Source organism: Fundulus heteroclitus, chromosome 16, assembly GCF_011125445.2.
Source record: "Fundulus heteroclitus isolate FHET01 chromosome 16, MU-UCD_Fhet_4.1, whole genome shotgun sequence".
Taxonomy (NCBI): domain Eukaryota; kingdom Metazoa; phylum Chordata; class Actinopteri; order Cyprinodontiformes; family Fundulidae; genus Fundulus; species Fundulus heteroclitus.
This window is the reverse complement of record NC_046376.1, coordinates 24,362,155-24,370,666: the sequence shown is the minus strand read 5'-3', so window position 1 is coordinate 24,370,666 and position 8,512 is coordinate 24,362,155.

The window sequence follows — 8,512 nt, the reverse complement described above, 5'->3', positions numbered from 1 at the left end:
ATATTATTTCATATGTGTAAAGGACTCTTGTTGGTCAGCTGAGTTTTGTTTTTTTGTTTTTTTTTTTACTTTAGGCTCAGAACAGAAACAGCCAGTCTGCCGTATCATGCTAGGTTGGAAACCAATTTGGATAATTTCCAATTTGCTGAAAGTATTCTTCTAAAGACAGAAATTCCACCAGAACATCCAGAACCAGTTGCAGAGATATTTTTAAGATGTAAGAACCTCTTTTTTTTTTTTTTGCTATTTTCCGTTATAGCTCCACTGTTTTCTTCCTAATATATGTTATATGAAAGTAAAAACGTTTATGTAGTCCAGCTAAAAGAACTTGAAGCACCTAAGGCTCTTCCAACGGATAAAATAAAGATTTTTCTGCTGCTCATTTTGACTTCAAATCCTGCTGTGTTTACTATACCAGGGAGAGGGATGAAGTCATTATTTTTTTAAGGCAAGGTAAGGCAAATTTATTTGTATAGCACATTTCAGGAAAATGCAAACTGCTTTATAGCATAGAAAAATAAAAACAGAATAAAAGCAAGTTGGAATAAAATGTAGAAAAAATTAAACAAAATACAACATGGGAAAATGTAAACTCAAAGTAAATATTAATTTATTTTAAAAACAGTTGGACTACAAACTTAAACTAATGATGTTTCAGTAAACAGTTTCACTAGAACAATCAAAGGCAATCCTAAAAAAGTTGTTTTTAATCTTGATTTAAAAGAACTTAAATCTACAATTAACTTTCTTTCATTTACAATTAACTTTACACATTATGATTTTTTCTTAATTTATGTTGTGCTACCAGTACTTTCATTCTGTATAATTAAATTAGGAGGAAAAAATACTTTTTGTTTCACTTTTATTATTGAGAATCTGGGAATAAGGCCATTTTAAATGTACATCTTATGTCATTAGATCACTGTAAACAGAGACAGATGAAGTTTTTAAATTATAATGATTCGCTATAATCAGCAACAAAGTTGGAATGAAAAAAGGAAAAAAAAAAACAATACAAAAGAAATATGACTGAGTCAAGCCAGAAAATCTGAACCATTTGATTGCAATGAGTTTTGGTAATGTGTCTAGAAATGTCTAAGTACAGTACCTTGGGGAGTGTTTCTACTTTTTTATATTTTGTCACATTACTCCCAACACAATGATAATACTTTGGGTTTTATGTAATACACCAACACAAAGCTGGTAGAGACATACACCAGGAGACTTGCAACTTAAATTTCAGCAATGGTTTTTCACACCACATTGTTCTGATATTTATTTGTACAAATAAATACATAGCAATGTACAATTGTCCTTACACTTTACAATTATTCACTTCTTTGTGTTGATCTATCATTAAAGCTCAATAAATAGAATGTGTGGTTGAAAATATGACAAATTGTGAAAAACTATTTTTGCAAGATACCCTATATCTCTTTTTAGTGGCAGCCCTGTTTTTTTTAAAGCTTTTGTGGCACCAAAGATGTCTAAATTTTGAGAACCACAGCCCTGAGGTTAAATAGTCACATAATATAACTCAAACATAGAAGTGGTTTCTCTCTTTCTCGCCTCAGATCATGCATGATCTTTCATCAGTGTTGAGTTTTAAAACTTTCACATGCAGACCAAAGCAAGCGCCATATTCTCAAAGAGAATTTAAATGTTAATAGCGTGAATGCGGACAAAGATTGGATGCAAATGTATCTGTGCACACAGACTGAGTTTGGTTAACTGATGTCCTTCCAGAGATTAAAGCTGATTGCAAACAAGAGACAGGCAGGGAAGCAAGGGGGAGGAGCAGGCAGAGGACATGGGTAGTGGAAATTTTTCATCTACCACGGTCTGCCAAGGCAGAGGAAAGTGTCTACACAAAATAGCATGTTCAGCAGAAACGCATATAGAGCCGTTATGTGATCTTTGAAAGAGATAGCAGTAAGAATTAAGTCAAGTCGTTCTGTTATTGTGCAATCAGTTGCACATAAACATGTTTTGGATGCTTACAGAATTCCTTTGAGGCAATGAAAGACAAGTTTAAAGAGGCCGGAATATAAATGATAAGAGCGTGGAAAGAAACATCTGCTGATTTCTCTCCTATCTACAGCAAACAAGGTCAAAGATCCCAAAATATTCATATGGTTTCGCGGGACAAATCACTGAATAGTCCCCTCTGTCTTATCGCGGGTCAGAGCAGGTTGCAAGGCTGTGCTGTGACTACACGGGCACACTGTCCCTCCCTCTGTCCCTCCTTCCCGTATTCTTTCTGTCTGTTGACCACCTGGCGTTAGGCAACACGCTCCCTTTCCATCTGCTCCTGTTCTCAAGCTGAGGAAAAAAAAAACCGGGGGACAGATGGGTGGATGAAGGGGGGGGTGTAAAAATAGGAGTAGGAAAAATAAACAGTCAGGTCAGCAGTGATAGCAGCTGAGTATCCTTTATCAGTATTAGATTAACAAAAAGTCTGACCACTACAGGACGGCACACATTGAATCGGTGAACAGAAAATGTTCTGTTGCGCCGCATCCGAGGAACATCAATGCGCTTTGCCCCGACGCTGCTCTCTGTAGCTGAAGGAAACTGACCCGAGCAAGAATAATTAACGCCGTGAGTTCTAATCTCCTGCAAAAACATGGAGAGGTGTCAGAAGAACATTACGGATCAAGCAGTGACAGCAGCTTCTTTGTCAGTGCTGACATTTCTTGATTTAGATTTAAATATCTCCCCTGTCAGACCGAGATCTGTCTTTTTTTATGATCCAATCTGTAAAAAGTGATTCGATCTTCCTAAAACTGAGGTTTGGTAAGCCAAGCTCCTGAGATTATATACAGAAAGTGAACCCATGTCAACAATCTTAGCCTTTGGTGCATCGTGCGGTGGAAGTTGAAATTTGCCAGAATAAAATAAAACAAATGAGCAGTGAAATATGTCCGTAATTAAAAAAGAAAACAAGCAAATATTTTATTTAATTAATATAACTATAAATTATCATACTAAAAGCATATATAGTTATCACACAATTTACTTGATAATATCATGACATCATGCTGCAAGACATTATGGATTGATTTTATGTGTTGGCCTTATCCATCAAAGTCAATAGGTGGCGCTACGGCTACTCTTATATTTTAATTGGTCTGAAGCTGGCTTCTTTGCAGGTTAACCAAGCCGGTGTTAGGGTGTATTTAATCAGCAGCAGTGGCAGTTTAATTATTTCACAAGGATCTGCAGAACAGGAACTAAATAAATGTATTTATTTCTATCTGGTTTTAACATATGAACTGTTAATGAATTACCTATTTATTTATTAAATGATGTACTTATAGTACAAATATGTGGAAATATACATTCATGCATCCATCTAGCCATGGACTAAACTCACTTGTCAATGAAGGTTCACTGGGGGGTGGCACCTACCTCTAGCAGTCATTGGCCAAGAGGCAGGTACATCACAGGGCAGCAGAGAGACACACAGGACAAACAGACAGAACTAAGGGCAATTTAGAGACACCAATTAACCCAAAAGTCATGTTTTTGGACTGTGGGAGGAAGCCCGATTATCGGGCAAGAACTTACGCATGTAAACTGGAGAAAGGCCCCAGGCTGGGATTCAAACCCTAAACCTTCTTGCTGCAAGGCAATTGTGCTACGAACTGCACCACTGTGCAGCCCACAAATATACATGGCACAAATATTTCATTTCATTGCAACATATAGTGCTGTAAATATGAATATATAGTTTATAGATGTTTAATGATATATTTATTCATTATATTGCGTCTCTATTGGCATTTTGTAGCTGTCTGCAACATGGGGTGTCTCTATGAAATAGTATCTGTGAACAGCTGATGTGGTGCACGCGAGCCGGATGTTGGATTTCTGTCATGACAACAACATTTGCAGACGTTAGACCATAATCATTTAGTGTCTGCTCACTGGAATTTTGTTTTACTCTTGTACGGTTTGAAAGTTAGTATATTCTGTTCAAAACTATTTATGTGGTGCTCAGAAAAATGCTTCCAAAGCCTCTTTAAAGGTGCCATGATATCACTGCATAAACCATGTTATGTAGCTGATATTGCTACATGTGTAAATTCTCCAAAGAATTTAATAACAAGCATAATAATAATAAAGCTTGTTGTTTTTGTCAGGCCAAATGTCCCTCCTGAGTTAAACGGTTGGGTGCGTTAAAGATATGCGGCTCTACCTAGTTGACTTCATTCTGATTGGTTACAACCATATTTGGAAAACCGATCAAACACACCCCTTCTCCCCTCCCTCAACAACTTTCTTCTCTCCCAGCAACACTCTGTCACAAATCCGTTATTATGGCTGGTGGAAGAGTTTGTTCTGCAGGATGTTGGGCAGGCGAGGCCAAGTTGACCAAAGGCTTTAACCTGCCACCGTGACTCAACACAGTGGGATCGAAATACAAAGCCAATAGACCGCGGCGCAGAACGTGTCGAGGCTGTGACAAGTTCACTATGGTAGAGAGCTGACAACCCCCGCTGCGACAAGAAAATCATGTATCTGGCATGATTTTCACGCTTGGTACATGCTTTTGACATTCACACGGCCTCATCAGACACCAGCAGATCATACTATACCCCCAAAACCTAGGGGTGGACAATAATTCAACATCAATATATATCACAAAATAACTTGATTCAATAAAAGTGACATGACATTTACAATGTTTCAATATACATTACAGCCTATGATTACATTTGTCAATGACTGACATTCTGGGTTTTATGTAGTTTTAAGCGTTTTATTTTTTTAGAGCAAGTATATCTAAAATTTTATATTGAAGGAATTTTATAAATGGCAAAATAATTGTCATAAGTTTGTACAGGCATCTGTTATGGGCATTCTTGGCAGTCTTTCTGAGGCTTTTATTTTGTTTATATTCATATCATAATCATATTGTATCGACCGAAATCAAGAAATAAATCGTGATATAATTTTTGGCCTTATCGCCCAGCCCTACCAAAGCCTCAGAAAAAGGAAATTTGATGTCATGGCCCCTTTAGGGTTTGCATACACCAAAGAAATCAAACTTTTTCACCATCACTCATTGTTGCAGTGTAACTCACAGTCAGGTTTGGTGTGTTAGGTGTGACAACTGGATGCTGAAATGCCAATCAGACTGATCCAGGCATCACAGCTGTAAAATCACATGCATTACTCATTAACATACAGGTGATCAGGGGTTACACAAGTTGAATTGGTGTTGAGGGGTTCATATCGTCGCTCATTGTTCTTCCTGTCAGCGTTACTGTCAACTGTCATCACATTGGAGGCCGTGTTAGATAACAGAGCAGACACAGCAGGAACACGGTAGAGCTACATATTTAAATCTTAGTTGTTTTTAATAAAGATGAATAATCGGTACTGCAGTACCAACTCCATCTACAGCCATGTAAAAAAGAAATGGCATTGGTAATTCAAATCTGCGGATTTTACTTTATAGGGTGTAATAATGCGACAATAAATAAATAAAAATATTGACCTAATTTATACAGGTTTGCAAGTATTTGTTCTGCACTGCTCTCATTGGGTCACACAACCGCATTTGACCCAGGTTTAGGTGTTTACTTTCACTGGGAAGTCATTCGTTTCATTTCTAACCCTTTATTTTGGAGAATTGCCACTGTGTTTAGGATCATTGCTCTCCTGCATTATTCAGATTTCTGATGTTTGACTCGATGGCTTCAAAATAAGCCTATATTGTCTCCACTAGTCAGCTCCACCATGCTTGACTATTGGTAGGATGTGGTTGTGTTAATTTGCTGTGTTTGACTCTTATGGAAGATTATTTCAGACAAATATCAAGAATAATCCTCCAAAGGCTCTACCCAAAAGTGACACTGTGCAAACTAACCGAAGCTCTTAACTTTGGTCTCTTCTATCCAAAGGAGATTGTTCAAGAAGTCTTGTAGTTCGATCCGCCATTGCAAACCGTTTCCTGAGAAGAGAAACGTCTGGCATCTCAGTCTCTTTCTAATTGTGTTGTTATGACCTGTAACATCTAGAAACTAACTTAAGCCAGTGAGTTCTTCTTGTTTTATTTATTTCATTTTGTTAATTGCTCAAAACATTATATGGTCTGACTTTTGGCTTAACTTTCTGGGACGTCCACTCCTGAGCAGATTGGTCATTTTTTTTCCCTTTTGTATAGAGGTTCAAAATACATAGAAATAATAATTGTCATCACAGTATCACTGTAGGCAATACTGCAGTCGCAAACAATTGCTTGGAGACTGTATTTCATAAGATTATACATTTCAGGTGTTGGGCTTTCACTCTTGACATAGCCTGTATATATTTGTCCAGTTGAATGACCTTCCCTCAGGCATTAGACAGGCTTCTTCCCTTTTCCGATTTTAAATCCCTTCTTAAGACTCATCTCGTTTCCTTGGTTTTTAACACAATCTGAGATATTGACTTTGTTTTACTGCATTTTACTTTCTTTCACCTTATTACTAATTTTATATACCATTTGTGCTTATTGTTTTATGATTGATCATTTGTATTTTGTGATTGTGTATAGCACTTTGGTCCTGTGGGTGTTTAAAGTGCTTTATAAATAAAATTGGTATGGTATGGTATGCTATTTGTTGGATGGATTCTGACTGACCTTAATGGCTGGGAAACCAGAGCTCATGAACACATGAGTAGGGATATTGTGCAATAGTAAAGGGAAAAAAATGGGGGAAATGTAGGTTAATTCCCTTATAATCCTGCACAGATCGCAGTAACAGGTGCTTCCATAAAACATCATTGTTGATATTTTTCCATCTTGGCATTGTGGTAACACAGTCCTGCTTATTGCAGACCAGCAATTTACCAAAACAAAAAGAGATCACATTGAAAGTGGCCCTAATTTATTTGAGTTTATTTTCAACATTGTTACTTGTCTCAGACAACAGTAGGCGATATAAAGTTGTTTGTTCTATCTAAAATAAGGCTAACATGAATTATGTGGCACAGAGCTAATAGCAACAACATTTATATACACAAAGTTTACATATAGGTTACAGTGTAACTTTACAACTTTGTGTGACATGAGATCATTCAGAAAGACAGATATGTGTTTCGCAACAACACAAAAAACATGGTGACCTTCAAGGTATTAAGAGGTGTCCATCCAATCCTTCAGTTTGCTCAGAGACTGTCATAATGCACACTCTGAGCTGACACCTCAGGGTGTGAGGTGCAGGCGTGAGAGTTATGATGTGCTGTAAAAAAAAAAAGAAAAACACCCAAGATCAAACCCAGTTTGACTGTGCAGAGTGAAGATGTTTGTGTTGTATTTCATGCAGGCTCCTCTATAAAACTATCCTGTGCGCTTCACAGGGACTGACCTCAATTTACTGCAACAGTTTGAAAGAACAGGCTGAGCTACACCCCACAGTTGCAGTCAAAATGTTTCGCCAGGCAAGTCAGTGAAACTTTAATCCAATTTGGTGATGTTTGCACTGTGCTGTGCAACAGTCAGAATATATAAAACTGTCTGTGTTTAGATACAAAAATAAATAAAACCACAGTGAAATGTTCATTTTTTCTGACGCATGCCTGCATGATTGCAGGAGCTCTCCTCCAAATCTGTGGAAGGATATTTCTGCAGTGTTTCTTCACACCGGGTATGAAGTAACACATCTGATATAAGAATTGGCTGTTGAAAACTAACAAGGGGAAGAAAAAAAATCTGGATGTTTTTGAGCTTACACATTCCTCTACATCATTATGCTTCGCCTTCGGGCTATTTAGGGCATGGAGTTACTTGCCACCAGTAAGGTTTAGGTCTATTTTGGATCAGAGCAGGGCTTCTTAAACAGCAACATAATCACAGCTAATATGGACAGAAATAGGAGCTGAACCAGGGCATGGCTTTCAGAGTGCACCACTGATGCCCTTATGTTTTTCCTGTCAACACAGCACACAACTGCAGACTGTCTGCAGGCAGAGAAGTCAAGTAAACAGAGATGCAGAGGAAACTGCTCTTGACAATGATTTCCTCTGAGAGTTTTTTTTTTTTCCCAGCTGCATATATTCAGGATTTATACTTCAAACTTGCAAGCTGCTTTCTAAAATTGCTTATTTCTGACACATATGTCCATATATGACCACTTATAAGATGGTAGCAGTAAAATACGCTGTTAGAGTAAGCATTCCCATGAAAGAGCATGATGTTAAGGGTGTTTTCAACTAAGGCGGTGTTTTACATTCCTGAAGTCCACCTCTGTTGGGCAAATATTTGAGACAGGTTGGTCTGCAAATTTGACTTAACAAAAAAGAGGCTAAAATAAGTTAAGAAAAGAAGGAAATGATAGTGAAAACAGTGAAAATAGAAATAAAACTATCAAAAATATATCAGAAATTTAGACAAAGTGGAAACAGACACTTTACATAAAGGCAAAATAAAATCCACAACCTCCCTTTGAATATTGTTAAATCTGCTAAACTCAGCTCTCTGACTTTCTTGCTCTAGGAAAGGTATGTGGCACAATCCAGT